This window comes from Oryza sativa, chromosome 9 (genome assembly GCF_034140825.1).
Source record: "Oryza sativa Japonica Group chromosome 9, ASM3414082v1".
Taxonomy (NCBI): Eukaryota; Viridiplantae; Streptophyta; class Magnoliopsida; order Poales; family Poaceae; genus Oryza; species Oryza sativa.
Window position 1 is genome coordinate 4,648,118 of NC_089043.1, and position 16,241 is coordinate 4,664,358.

Below are 16,241 nucleotides of genomic sequence, written 5' to 3' on the forward strand. Positions count from 1 at the left end.
AAGGGGGGTTACGAACCGGGACTAAAAAGCATTTCTCCACCAGTGATATGTGTCGGTTGTGAGTTAAGAACCAACATCTATAATCTATATAGGTGTCGGTTTTGATGTCTGGGAGGTTAGGTGCTACCAAATTGGTGCCGGTTGGGAAGCCGGTCCCTATTAGCGGTTCCCAATCGGCACCTAAGGGGTTTTGTGTACTAGTGACTGTACATGTTCGTACATATGTGCACCTAGCAGATTGGATTGGTTAATATTAATCCCGGCCCATCCATGTATATATAGCAGAATTTCCTACGTGGATGATGCAGTAATCAATGTGCTCCTCCTGGAATGGATATGGGCTGCACTAGCTAACTACTCTCAAAATTCAATCTAGAATCCCTTTTAATATGTACGGTAGGATTAGTCTCCAATGTCGGCACAACCTTCATTCGTACGCGCCATTTCCTGGTAGCCTGCAGGGGGGCAGAGCGTGAGATTTTTGCTGGCCGGCTGTTGGATTAGCATCCGAGGTTCTTTAATTACACTTCCTTTGGGAAATGGGAACCAATCAACGTTTACATATTCATATACTCCCTCCGGTTTCATTTTAATTGACGCTTTGGACAATAACACACTCTACAAGATATATCTTTAACCTTATTTTTCTATTATAGTATATACAATAAATAAATACATGTTTACTTTCATTATAGTGTTTTGAAAGACAAATCTATATATGTTTTTCTAATTTCTTTAAATTAAATATTTTTAAAGTTATTGATGGTTAAAGTTATAAAAATTTAACCCTAACTTTGTCTAAAACATTAATTAATATAGAACTAGAGGAAGTACTTAACGATTGAGCACATGCTTGCATGCATATATGTACATTCCAGGCAAGTTCATCACTTCCTGCAGACCATGGTTTGTTGCAGCCTTCTCCTGCTTCTTTAGTACTAATCTACCTGTTTTATATTATAGTAGTACTGATCTGCCTGCTTGTGCCCTCCACTGGCTTGAGTACCGTTTCTTCGTCCAACCAAATCCAGAGAAATACCACTTCGTTAAAAGGACATAAGGAATATTTTGTTTAATTAAAACAAAAGCTTAGACTAACCATCAATTACTTGAAGAGAAAATTTATGAAATACCATAGGCAAGCGTTTGTTTAAACTTTTCACTGTCGAGGAGTGTAAGTTTTTAAGGATGACACTATACAAGCTAATTTGTCTATGAAATACAATCACCATCAAGATTCCGACAATTCCATTCCATTAGTACGACCCATATTTTTCTAAAGGGACTGTCTGTATATCTATTGAAAAATCCCACCTCCTATCTTTCAAATTTTGGACCGTCGAATACGCTTTAAGATTCGTGCAGAGATATTAACCCTAACTCTCCTCCCATTCCCCTCCCCTCGCTCATTCCGCCACCGCCACTCCCTCCCATCGCACATCCACCGCCACCGCCCGATCCCCCGCCGCCACCGCCCCACCGCGTCGTCGCCCGCCTCGCCGGCTGGCCGAAGGGTGTCAACAGCGTCGGCGAGGGCCCCCTTCCCCTCCCTTTCCTCTTCTTTCCTCAAGCGGATGGCGGCTCGCTGTCAATGCGCCGCCGTCTTCCCGTCGCCGGCGGCGGGGCTCCACCACCGACCGCTTCCTTCTAATACACCCTTCCGTTTTGCCCCTGCTGCCTACACCGGCCCACCACCATCTTCCAACCCCACGGCTTTGGTGGCGCCGCCGCCGCCTCGCCGTCCATTGGATCCGCCGCCCACCGCCGGGCTGCCGCCTCCTATAGCCATCCCTCTAAAGCCGGCGAACTCCTCCATCTTCCCCCTCCTCCTCCCATCCCTCCCATCCCTACCCTAACCTGGGACCCTAACCCGTAGGGTCCTCTGTTGGAGTCTAGGGTGTCGCCGGCGCCAGAGAAGAAGAGGAGGTCGTCGGAGTTGGAGGAGAAGGCCTGGAGCACAAATTATAAAGTTCATCCAATGGCCCAAAATCTACAATATTTGAAGGTAGATTTTTTTGTCAATAGATCGTTAGCATTTCCGTTTTCTAAATGCCCAAATCTCACTTGCCCGCGCACTTTTCCCACATACTAAGCATGATATGTGAACGGACCAAATGACCCCTATAGATTAATCACCATCAACCATCTCTCGTGTTGGCTCGCTTTGACAGTAGCATGACACTGAGGTTGGGGATTTGGTGGCAGCACTTGGAGGCCAGGACTCGGTGGTGGTAGAAACTCCCAGTCGGTGGCCCCATGGTGACACGTCGAGGATGGGAGCTCAACCAAGCCACCACCGTCATCTGGCCATCTGGGACAGGGGCCAAGCGTGTAGTGCCTGTTAGCCACGGCGGCTGGAGAAACGGTTCTTACTCTCGGTTTACAACCATTTTTACAGTCATTATTGTTATTCAAATTCATATCAAGAAACAAATGCAACTAAATTATGCTAATAAACTAAGTTCTGACCAACAAATATCCTTCTGGAAAAAAACATTAAGTGGAACATAATTTATAACAGTTGCGATTGAGATATTTTTCATAGAAACAATATTATATATTTTTTTCAGAACTATGAACATTATCATATAGAGATGGGAATCTATCTTGTAAAGAATTTCCAACCCATTTATCCTCCTAAAATTTTACCTGTTCACCACTATATATTGACTATTTAGAAATGTCATATTTAAGAATTTATCTTTAACTTTCGTAAGCCTTGAAAAAAAGGGAGTTTCCTTGTTTCCAACCAACTTGAGTAATTGACTAATTTTTCAAATATTTTAACTTGTTTAGACCCACACATGTGTGTCTCACGACCTCCTCCGAGGGAGACAAGCCTAGAACAATTTGGGCTTAAGCCCTAAGATTAACTTCTTAATCCCTTGTAAATCCATTCTAAAATTAATTTATGGGAAGAGAGTTCGAAGATGCAATAAATTGTATCGGTTGGGTCCTAGTCTTGGTAAATTCCTGACTCCGCTATCTCCACTTCCAGAAAAACACGGACAAAACGACAAATTAAGTAGCTGCACTGTGGTTTGTGAGATGCGAAGTATAACAACTTCTAGATTGATGAAATACTCTCTCCATCCCTAAATATTTGACGTTGTTGACTTTTTTAAACATATTTAACGGTTCGTCTTATTTAAAAAATTTACATAATTATTAATTATTTTTCTATCATTTGATTTATAGTTAAATACTACTCACTTTTTGAATAATATTTACAAAAGTTTTTAATAAGACGAACGGTCAAACATGTTTAAAAAATCAACGGCGTTAAATATTTAGGGATGGAGAGAGTATATTTTAGTACTATAAATCTAGACAGACATGTCCATATTAATAGTACTAAGATACGTTACATCCATCCAAATTTGTTATATTTTGGGAAGTAGTGAGTAAAATAGAAGAAGGAACGTGGACAATACGTTAATGCCGTTGGCTAACCAAACTTAATTATAACTGATCTCAAGTTGGTTCCTATTAAAATATATATATTTCCTGATATTAGTACTGATCATGTGAAGCTTGCATATACATGATGTGTGCAAAGGAACAAACGTACTTGCTGCCATCGACGTCATTTCAAGTCATATATTGTCCACGCGTGCATGTAACACTAACTAATTATAACATGGTGGCACATATATATAGTTTTTAAGATATGCATCGTTGATCGTTAATTCGATGATGATAGGATAGTTAATTATACGGTCGCTAATACAACGAAGAAGCGGATAATCAATAGGTTATTATACGGTAGTACTAACTAAACTATGTCCTAATTAATTAATAAGTTAGTTTGTGTGGCCACGTCAATCTATCAAGTCAATAAAATACTGCGGCGACGATGCATGCAACGCAACCGAAACGTACGGAAGCCAGATATATACACATTTAATTTGTTTCTTTTTGAAAACCATATATAATCATCAAACGCTAAATGACGGTAGCAGGTGATGGACAGTGGCCAGCTTCTTCGATCTTTTAGTGTTTGTTACATACTAGCTCCCACTGTCCCACGAAAACTATTATAAAAATAAGATATGCGTCCAAATTCATAGTAATGCATCACATTCGATATTACGCTGGTTTTTATAGGACAAAAGGAGTAGCCCATTTCTGGATAATGGCTCTGTTTAGAGAACTAGCCAAGAGTTATTTTTTAGCACAATGAAATACTATCTACGTTTCAGGTTATATGACTTTCTAGTATTGCCCACGTTCATATAGATATTAATGAATATAGGTACACATATATGTCTAGATTCATTAACATATATATATGAATGTGGGCAAGGCTAAAAAGTCTTATAATATGAAACGGATGAAGTAGCTCTTTAATAAAATAGACCTAAGTTGTTTGGATCCAATGGTTATTTTGAGAGCTATTTGGCCTTTAATGAACTTTCCTATAGAGAGAGGGAGAGAAAAGATACTTTTTTCAGTGGGCCTCACCCGAAATAGTCCCAGTTAGCATCTCTTGAGGGGGATATTTTTTTGGGTGAGTTATTTCTAAATAGCCCTAAAATAGCTCGTTTGTTTAAAACTTTTGGACTATTTAGTGCTATTTCAGAGAGGGATAAAAAATAAACCATAGATCTAAATAGGACCAATATATCGTTCGATCAGAATATATATAAAAGTAGTCGTACGTGTGTAAGAGAAGAGATCGATCACATCACCGGCGGTTGGAAGGTTTGGCTCGATGGAGATGTACATGTTTGACCGGCTGCTGAAATATGAAGTTGATGGCTTGACAGTTTTAACTGTGGAAGATCGATGCATGGAAAGAAAAAACAAAGAGAAAGTTATATGTGGGTGGGTTATAACCGATCGATCAGACGGTGACGACATAAATTAAGATGGGATTTTTCATGGTGGAATTGTGTTGAGTGTCTACGTTATAGGATGAGTACAGATCGATTGCCCTGCTGGTGCTAAACATGAGCTATATAGCCATATCTCCCTGCTGGTGTGAGCGTAGTGTGAATGGATATCATGGAGGCTGCATTTTTTTTTTTGCTAAATAAAAATTTCATTTTCTATATAATATGTATCTTAATGCAAGAGGTGTCTCAAAATTGAAGATGCATCTTTCCGATTATATTGTCGTGTTCATTTTATTGGCATGTCTTTTATACCATGAAGTATACGGCAGATCCCAAATTATTTTTAGAGAAGAGATGGTTGTGACTGAATAATCAGTGCCTGTTAGTAAAGCTCCTTTTGTGTCAGATTCGTCACCGGCACTACGTACGAAAGCGACAATATATATTGATGAGGAGGCCTATATGTGCCGGTTCTCCATTACCAAGGATCGACACATGTAGCGGTTATCTCGGACACCCAAACATGCTTATATCGTTGGAAATTTGATCATATTTAGCATATTTTAATCCAAAATATTAAGACAATAAACATGACATACACAATGAGAAGCGATCTAGTGATAAGGCTAAATATAAACATGAGCATGCTTAAGGTAAAATAAACATAGACATCGTTGACATTCACATAGGATTGAAATCATATGGATAACATTGTGAACATGTAAATAACAAGAAGAAAATCAAATAAAGTTAGAATCTTATACCCAGAGAATAGTGCAGAAGATGTTGAGTCATTCGTATTGCCTCCGTTGATGTTGTCTCCTCCGTTCTCTCCAGTAGAAGCCATGGTGAAGCGGAAGTAGAGGAAGATGCAACGTTGTTGTCGAAGAACGAAGAACAGGAGCAGTCGCGCTTGAAGCGCTACCCAAAAACTTGATCGCCTGCCTACCCATGCAAGTTCTCAAGCGGACGGAGTTCCGGACGCACCTGCTCGTCCCGTACACCTGTGCGCGCAGGTTAACAGAAACGGGGAAGGATTCTGCAGCTCAGGAACAGAGGAGGAGGAACTCGAAGTGCAGGAGTCAGGAAGAACTTCTCTGCCTCCTTCTGATCGTTGCGGAGTATATATATATATGCGAGTGCGAGAGTGACGCGCTCATTAATACAAAATCAATTCTCCGTGTTTATTACCGTCCGTTACAAAACGAGAGAAAGAGCAGCTGTCTGCCTCGCCCCGCCCCATCTGGCTGTCCGCGCACCATCTCAACCGGTCAACAGAGACTCTCTACTAGCTCCGTATTTAAGTTAAAGCCTCTTCACTTAGATTTTCAAGGTGGTATTATTACCCATAGCATTTAATATGGACCAATGGAATTTATTAGGATTTAATTGGGACTAGTCCATTAATCAAACATATATTTGATGGTTGTCATAAAACAACTTGTATGTGTGATTGTACTTATGCTAGTTTCTCGAGCAACTGGCACATGTGGGTATATATACTGCCATACTGGGGACACGTATGCCACGATGTTTTTACTGGCACATATGGGTCCACCAGGGTATATATGCACTAGCACCCTCGTATATGTGCTGCGTCCTGCCCATAACTGGAAGATGTGTTGCTGAAAACTTGCTGTTGTGCAGTACAATTTGCATACACAGATGGCAGATTCACATATACATTACACAAATGGCGGAATAATTCACCAAAACATATATATTCAAATTCACCTTCAGCAAAACTACTCTTTAAACTCACCAGTCGATTGTAGAGATTGGCGTACATATCTATACGAAAGAAAAAGTATTCACATATACCGGGGGAGGGCGGCGGCGGCGAGGCAAGGTGCGGGGCCGGCCACGGCATGGGGCGGTGACGACGATGCTCGGGGCAGCGGGGACAGCTCCCCTTCCCTCCCATCTCAGATCCGGCCTGGAGAGGGCGGTGGCGGCGAGGCGCGGGAATTCCATGGCGCGATTAACAATGTTGCTTACTTCAATTACAGAGTTGGAAATTTCCCTCGTTTCTACTCTGAAATTATTACAATTGAATTTCCCTTCCTTTTCTTTACATCCGTTGCGCCATGGAAACTCCAATCATGCGTGCATACATGTCTTAATGGAAATTATGGAATATTCTCCGACATGTGTCCTGACTCAAGTTGCAACGTCAAAGCAAAGGTGGGTTAATTTGGGCCACAACTTTTCTTTTTTTTCTTTGCTGCCGAGTACCGATCGTCAACAATGAAAACGTGACAAAAACTGATGTCAACTAGTAACTAAGTGAATGTCTTTTTGCGACATACTGGTATTCTCTCTACGGTTCTGTTCCATGCATATATCACCGTGTATTACCTGTAACACGGTTTTAAGGATGCATTTTTTTTTCTAATTTGCCTTGCGTGTGCCCTACAAGTAATTTAACTATATACTCCCTCCGTTTCAAAATATTTGACACCGTTGACTTTTTAAGCACATGTTTGACCGTTCGTCTTATTAAAAAAATTGTGAAATATGTAAAACTATATATGTACATAAAAGTATATTTAACAATAAATCAAATGATATGAAAAGAATAAATAATTACTTAAATTTTTTGGATAAGACGAATGATCAAACACGTACTAAAAAGTCAACGGTGTCAAACATTTTGAAACGGGGGGAGTATATGGATTTGGCTTATCCAATTAGAAGTATTTACAGTGTTCTTTCTTAGCTGTGTACGTTCTTTCTTTATGCATATTTATATTAAGTTAGTGTTGTTTCTTTTTTTTGCGGGATATTATGTTAGTGTTGTTATTACATCAACATTTATCTTTGATATTCTCCAATATCATCGGATGTCATATTAACAATTCAGATTAGCCCACATTCTTCTAGCTTGTATAAGTCCTTCTTTTTCCTTTCAGATTAATTATTTTCTATTTTTCAACTGCAATGTGCATGCCCATTCCCCATATCAACACGCAAAATGACATATAATAGTTGATAAACATGCCATGGTCAAATGTGGTGAAAAGTTAGCAAAAAAATAATAGAGTGACTGAGTGGTAGTGACGAAGGGAAGGGGAGGAGGTGGAGAAGACGGCAACAGAAAAAGGGGTGGTGCGCCGGGGAGAGGGAGTAGAAGGGGCGGCACCACCGGGTGCGAGAGGGGGAGATGCAGAGGAGAGGGCGAGAGAGAGAGAGAGATGCGGTAGGCGGTAGCTAGTGCGACAGCGCGAGTCGATAAGGAGCGCGACCGGTTGTTCAAGTGGATAAGGATCGATGCAGCTCTCTCTTTGGTTGGCTCGGTTTTTTTAAAGGTACTAGTTTTTTTTTAAAAAAAGGTACTTGGTTTTTTAATTTAACCGGTACATGTACCTATAATATATTGAAATTGGTTTATGTTTTTAGACTTTTTTTAATTTTATTAATAGACCATTCCAAAAAGTATTTCTAAATCTGAACCATTTGGCTACGCTAGCCCGTCTGGCATGGCCAAATAACTCTATCATGCCACGATGCACAGCTGGCGTGGCAATGCTGTCCTGCCACATCATCCTCTTGTCACGCCACAGGACAACACTGCCACACCAGCCACTCGGCTGACGTGACCAAAAGGTTCAGTTTTCAGAAATATTTTTTGGATGGTCTATTAATAAAAATAAAAAGTAAAATAAAATCTAATAGGTTCTTTAAAAAAAGTAACTATAATATTGATATTGGTTTTTTTAAAAACCGGTACCTATAGTGCTCAAAGGTACCGATTCGCACGGATACGTGAAAAGGTCCATAGGCATCAATTTTAAATGAACCGACACCTATGAGGCGATACCTATGAAGGGTTTGTGGTAGTGATTAAACTAAAACCCAATGTGCCATAGTCCACTCTTGTCTTCTCATTATCTTCTTAACTGATCTCCACTCCGAGAACCCCAACACTACTTAAAAAAAGCTCATAGAGATCGGCACTATAGGTGCCGGAACAGTTAAACCAGCACCTATAGTGCTTTTCCCTCCACCACAGGCTGAAAACACATAAAACCGACACCTTTAAAAAATTATAGGTGTTAGTTCTAAAGTAAAACCGACACCCATACTATAGATATCGGTTTTTTAAATAAAACTGACATATAGGTGTCGGTTTTCTAAAAATCCGGCACCTATAATTTAAATGTCGGTTTTCTTAAAAAACCGGCAACTATACGGAGCGCAGCCGAGCCGAGCCGGCGAGCCGGCCTTATCCATCTCAGTCTTATCCATCCGCTTTATATCAAGTCCCTCCCATCTCTCCAGGCCTCATTCTCTCGCCTCCCCCTCTCTCTCTCTCCTCGTCTCGGCAGCACCCTCCCCTCCGCCGGAGGGGAGGTTCTGGACCTCGGGGACGGCCGGGTGATGGCTCAGCGGAGGCGGCGGCCGCGCTCTCCCCTCCGCTAGATCTGACCGGAGGGGAGACGCCAGATCTGGCAACGGCGGCTGCAGCGCATCCCCCTCCATCGGATCCAGTGGGAGGGGAGGGGAGGCGACGCGGCGGCGTTCGATGGATTTTTTTGATGTTTTTGTAGATTTTTTAAAGATGTTTTTGTGATTTGTGAATGATTTTGTTGTTGAATATGTTTCGATCTATGATATGTGATATGTGGGGATTTGGGGATCTGTGATTTGTGAACTGGGATTTGGGGATGTGGGGAACTGGCCGAGCCATTGCGGCAGGCCGGCAGTGACGGTGATTGTGAGTTCGACTCAATTCGAGCCGGCTCATTTTTTTTTGGCTCGTGGAAACTTATATGTGCCATTTCTATTTTTGATATAGGTATCGGTTGCTAGTATTGGTACCGACCAATAGGTGCCGGTTGGAAAACCGGCACCAATAGCCGGTTACCAACCGTCACCTATGATGGTTTTTGTGCTAGTGCAAGCTGCACGCACCATGAGTTGCGAGACTTCTCCCATTGCATCTGCCTCCCACCTTGCCCTCACCCTACACGCGCGCTGCACCTCTGTCTCCATACCATCCACTCCGTCACCTGTTAGCCCTACTGACCGACCCTCCGCCTCCTTTGCCTCTATATTTTTCCCTTTCCCCATATTCTCTTCCCCGGCCATCTAGGATGGTCATCCCATTCTCCACCTCGTTTGACGGTTCCTACCACTGCGCTAGATGATCCCGTGCCACTTAAGAGGAGGTACAATAGCATACTATAAATCAGTTATAAACATATTTTAAAGAAATAAAGGAAGAGAGAGAAGAGCAGCGGGCTACAGCACGGACTCTAAGACGTAACGTGTGTATGACAGGTGAGACCAGATATTAATAGTATAGTAAGCAACTATTGCATGAATTAGCTATAGATGATTTAGAGCTAGTAGTAGGCTATACTATTAAACTTGTTCAGTGAAACGTTAGCTTAAAATTATTAATACCCGTTCCACCTATAAAAATATACTACACCATTAGTACCCATTCCACCTCTCACACACACAACGTCTTGGAGTCCATGTTGTAGCTGGCTACAAATCTGTAGCCCACTTTCTTCTCTCTTCTCTTTTCTTCTCAATATGAGGTTATAGCTGGCTTATAGCCAACTATTGGCTCCAAATCACCTATAGTCCATTTAATAGCCAATTCATACAATAGTTACCAATAAACCAATACTAAATAATTAATGTCTGGTCCCACCTGACATACACTCATGTATCGTGTTGCGCGTTGCTCTTATCTCTCATTTTTTTATTTGTAGTTAGCTTATAGTCTAATTGTACCTGCTCTGATTAAATATTGCTCCCTCTGTTAAAAAAAGACAAACCCTGGTTTCCGTGCCCAACGTTTGAACATCCGTCTTATTTACAAAAATTATGAAAAAAATTAAAAAAGACAAGTCACGCATAAAATATTAATCATGTTTTATCATCTAACAACAATGAAAATACTAATTATAAAAACATTTTATATAAGACGGACAGTTAAAATTGGACACGGAAACCCAGGGATTGTCTTTTTTTTTTTTGATGGAATGAGTACCTTGGTAATAACCCCGCTGCCTAGTGCCACTACTTTCCCCCTAGTCGATCACACGTGCACCACTGCACAGAGCCTCCAAATCACGAAGTATAGATTGGGAGAGATCAAAGGATCGGATCTGTAGGATTTACTGATTTAGGCATTTGTAGGATTTACTGATTTAGGCATTTTTCTTTCGAAACGTTCTTTGGTGAATCCCTTAATGTTTTGCTGTCACGCTTTGTAAGCATTTCGATGTACCTTCTCACCCGCCCACTATCAGTTTTTTTTTAACAACTCACATAAGAAGGTGTGAAGTTCTATTGATAAAGCAGGAGAAAAGTTATAAGATTACAACTCTGAAAGGTCGTAACTAGGAAAAAAAATATACCATCACCCACATATCGACAGCGCCAACACACAGAACCAGGAGAAGGCTAGCACCAGACTGGCCGCCGCTAGGCCAACAAAGAAACACAAATGAGATCGCTTAAAACCTACCCCTTACAAACAACACAAAGCCCTCCCTAGGCCCTCCGACGTGGCCAACTTGTAGAGACTAGGACACCGCCACAAGAGGATGAAATTTAGAGTGAGCCTGCACCAATTGGTTGGGGGGGGGGGTCGGCTAGGGGATGCCTAAACGACGTCTCCAAGGAGAGAAGCGACGGAAAAACCGCCACCGCCGTCCGTCAAGATCTCAAAGAGAACCGAGACTAGGCTTTCTCCCGACATCCACACAAGAGGGATGAGACGGCACGACAACGCCCTCAAGAGGGAATGACGCTTCGAGCGTCATTATTGCCGGCCCGGCCGAGGCAGTGCTAGGTTTTCACCCACCGCGTGCCTCGATGCTCCACCACCATCCAGCCTCTGCTGACATGAGGGACCACTGCACTGGCACCCCCCGCCAGCCAGACTTTGTGCGCCGTAGACCGCACCGCACCCACCGGCAGCTCCTCCTCGCACCTCGCCCGCTTCCATCACCGCCAATCGCGCCTCGTCGCGCCGTGCCGGCCTCCTCCACCGCCGGCTACGCCTCACCGCGCCAGGCCAGCCTCGTCAACCACCGGCCATGCCTCATTGCGCCAAGCCAGCGTCCCGCCGCCGGCCGCACCTTCTCGCGCCAAGCCGGCCTCCGCCGCTGCCGGCCGCGCCTCTACGCGCCGAGCTGGCCTCCGAGCACTCCTCCGCCCTCTCCTGCGCCGGCCAAATGCGGTCGTCTGCCACGCCTCCCCGGCTAGCCGCCCGTGGGCGTCCATGCCTCCTCTTGCAATCGCCGTCGTCCGTTTCCTATCATCGACACCGCGTCTACACCCACCCCCGGTCACCTCCCTCTCCACCGCCTGACACCTTCACCGCCTCCACATCCACCACCGTCGCCAGCCACCACCGCCGCTGTCAGCCACGTGCGCCATGCCGGCAACCTCCTCCAGCTGCAGCCACCGGCCACCGGCCTCTCCCAGGGCCGACACGTCCTCCGGCCGAATCCAGCGTGGGGGCACCAGATCCAAGCACGAGACTGCCAGATCCGGGATCACCGCCACCGGATCCTCGGTCTTCGCCACCACCGCCGTAGCATCGTCACCATCTTTGTGGGCATCGTCGTCCTCGCTTCCATCGCGGTCCCTGGTACCGTCGCTATCCCCGCCGCCCGCACGACACAGAGCACCCGCGACCTCCCGCTAAGCGACGTGCAACCCCGCCGCCGTCGCCATTCCTGCCACCGCAGAGGCTCGTCCAAGCCGCCGCCGTCACCATCCTCGCCGTCGTTCTCGTCGCCAGTCGCCACCCTGCCAAATCCAGCAGAGCCGCACGGATTTGGCGGTCACCGCCGAGCCATCGCCGTCCCTGCCACCGCCGCCGTTGCCATGCCCGCCTCCATTCCCGCCGTCAGCCGCCGCCCTCTGGGCGGCTCCCCTGGCCACTCGTGCACGAAGTTGGCGAGAAACCCGGCCGCCGCTGTCCTTGCGGCCGTGTGGCTTTGCTGGCGGCCGCTCAGGCGGCGGCGAGGCAGTGGAGGAAGGAGGTGGAGAGGGGCGGCCGGGTCGTCGCCTCCCGAGCCGCCCCTGGGGGAGAGCGACGCGAGAGAAGCTACGCTGTCAGTTTTGATGCCTAAACATGTGGCGTGTACTTCAACTTTGTTTAATGAGGTATGATTCGCATTTCGCAAGAAAGAAAAAAAAAGTGGTCTGTTTAGCAGTTAGCACAGTGGGAGCAGTTTAATTTGTTGAGCTGTGATCCAAATTTATTTGCATATGTATAAAGGATAAATTCAGACGGAGCGAAGCGGAGGCCCGTCACCGGAGGCTTGGCACAGGCCCCATTGTGTTGTGCACCCAGGGACACATGGGGTGTGTTATCCTTTTGGTTTCACCTTCATATATACTTCTTGTAAGCCGCCGTTCGGCGTTGTAACCTCACCCGAGATTTGTTGGCTGGCGCCCGTGGTTTTTTCTCTTCTGCTTTGGGAGAGTTTTCGGCTATTTGCGTATCATTTCATACCATAATTAGGTGTCGAATGTCTCTTGATGAGCCTTGACGGCATACAATCAGCCCGTATAATTGCAAAGATGTTACCATCGTTATTGCAAACAAAACCCGCACGATTATATACTGTTTCTATTTTTTAATAGATTACATCGTTAATTTTTTATCACACGTTTAACCATTCGTCTTATTAAAAGAATGACGCAATTATAATTTATTTTGTTGTGAGTTGTTTTACCACTTAAAGCACGTTAAGCATGATGTATATTCTATACGACGACATTTGTATAAATTTGTTAAATAAGACAAATCATTAAACATATGTTTAAAAGTCAACGACATCATTTATTAAAAAACGAAGCGATACTTAATGACATGCACCCACGAGAATCAATCAAAACGAAAAAAAAGAGGATCAGAAGAGTGCCTCAACCACTGACATACTCAAAGCCGTTAATCGATGCATGCATCTTCAATATGCCACTACCATCCAAACAGCAAAAAGGAATTAATAAAATATTCTTGTCTTCTGTTCCGACGGCAGCACCAAGAACACAAACCACTGCACTTGAATCACAGGCACAATTGATTAAATTAATTAATTGTGGCACAAATAGTTAATTAATTAACTAGCCGTGCTAAAGAAAAGTTTCAATCAATTAATTGAAAAGAAAAAGGGAAGTAAGCAAAGGAATGCCAGTCATGCATACATTCTCCTCTGGTCTGATTTGATGATTTGTTTTGTTTTGTTATCTTATGTTTGGCAGCGTGAGTAGTGATGGTCACCTCGAGAGCAACATCTTGGATGGATGACCCCACCAATTATGCTCAGCCGGTCGTTAATAGTCATCATATTGTATTAGGAGTATATTAATTAATAAAACTCGCGACCAGCATCATCAACTGATCACCAAAGCTACATAGCGCTAAACGACAAATTAAACAACGTGCTTATCTACAAGTTAATCAAAGACATCCACATACAACACAATGGATTCATGCATGCAGCTAGTACTACCCCTATATACTCCCTCCGTCAAAAATAAAAAAAGACAAACCTTGATTTCCGTGTCCAACGTTTGACCGCCCGTCATATTTAAAAAAATAATAAAAAAAATTAAAAAGATAAGTCATGCATAAAGTAATAATCATGTTTTATCATCTAACAATAATGAAAATACTAATTATAAAAAAATTTCATATAAGACGGACAGTCAAATGTTGGCACGAAAACCCACGGTTTGTCTTTTTTTTGGAACGGAGGGAGTACCTATGTTACCTTGATACGGGGATACGGATACGGATACGCGAAACGGTGATACGGGGATACGTCATTTTTCAAAATATTAGGATACGGGGATACGTGTATATATTTATATATATTAAGGAAATAGCAATAAAATAGGAGTGTTCAGCCAATTCCGTATCAATCTTCTCCAAATTATCTTTTCTAGATAATTCAAGTTGGCGAATTCAGACAAAAATCAACACATGTAAATTGATGCATCGTGCTTACAACATCAAGTGAAGTGCCGACTAGGCAAGTAGGAGGACCCAGCACCTACCGATTGACCACCACCAATATCAAGATGTTACTTGCCCTTGCTATCTCTCGATAAATCAGTAATCGACCACCACCAATATCAAGATGTTACTTGCCCTTGTTTTCTCTTAATAAATCAGCAGCTGCATGAGCAGCCGCGCTAGCACTAGGATTGCTAGATGCACATGCACTAGCCTGAGCTTCCAAATCCAAAATCCATGATAATGCTTGACTACTTGTAGCAAGAAAATAAGAAAAAAAATTACAGATCAAGCATGGGAACTTGAAAAGCCAAGCCAGAAGAGGAGATTTGGCTCACAGGGGAACGAAGAGAAGTATACTCGTACTTCCACGGTGCCGCCGGTGGTTGCAGCGGCAGTGGCCAAACGGCCTCCGCCTAGCGTTGGCGCGGGCAATCTTCCGCTGCGCCTAGCTGCGATGCTGTTGCTTCCGCATGTGGCGATGACGACGGCACCGGGACCACGTGAGGCCACGAGCATGAGGAGCATCCGGAGGAATAGCAGATGGAACCATATCAGGAACGTTCGCGACGTATCGGCGAAGTATCCGTGTTTTTCTATTTAATTGAAAATCACGAAAATCTGGGATACGTACGGGATACGTATCGGAGCGTATCCGATACGTATCCGTATCCGTGCGAGTATCCGATACGGATACGTGACTTTTGTGCCGTATCCAGGTAACACAGGTTGGGAACCTGGGATGCCGAACACACCCTAATTGCAAATGTGGATCCTTTTCAGGACATGTACAACAGGATCATAGAGTTGCCAACCGGAAAAATCTGTTCATTCTGTTTTCGTAAAGAAAAACAAAAGTAGAGAAGAAAGTACATCATATGTTAAGCTTAACATTGACTTTTGATAACACTACTGGAGAAATGATCTTTGTCGGGTGAGAAAAAATCACAATAGTACTGTGACTAAAAATGATCTTTAGCCCCGGTTGAAAACCTCACAGTCATTATATGATCTTTAGTCCCGGTTGGTGTTGGTCACCAACACGGGACTAAAGATCATCCCCTGTCAATAGCCTATTAGGGTGCCAATGATCTTTAGTCCCGGTTGGAGTACATCATATGTTAAGCTTAACATTGACTTCTGATAACACTACTGGAGAAGTGATCTTTGTCAGGTGGGAGTCCCGGTTGAAAACCTCACAGCCATTATATGATCTTTAGTACCGGTTGGTTACACCAACCGAGATTAAAGATCACTATTTTAATCTTGGTTGGTATCTCTAACCAGGACTAAAGATCAAAATGATCTCTAGTCAACGCGTAGTATATAATCCCTCTCCCTTATCCTCTCAACCACTTATTCTTATCCTCTCAACCCACAGATCCCCATCTCTTCTTTCTCCT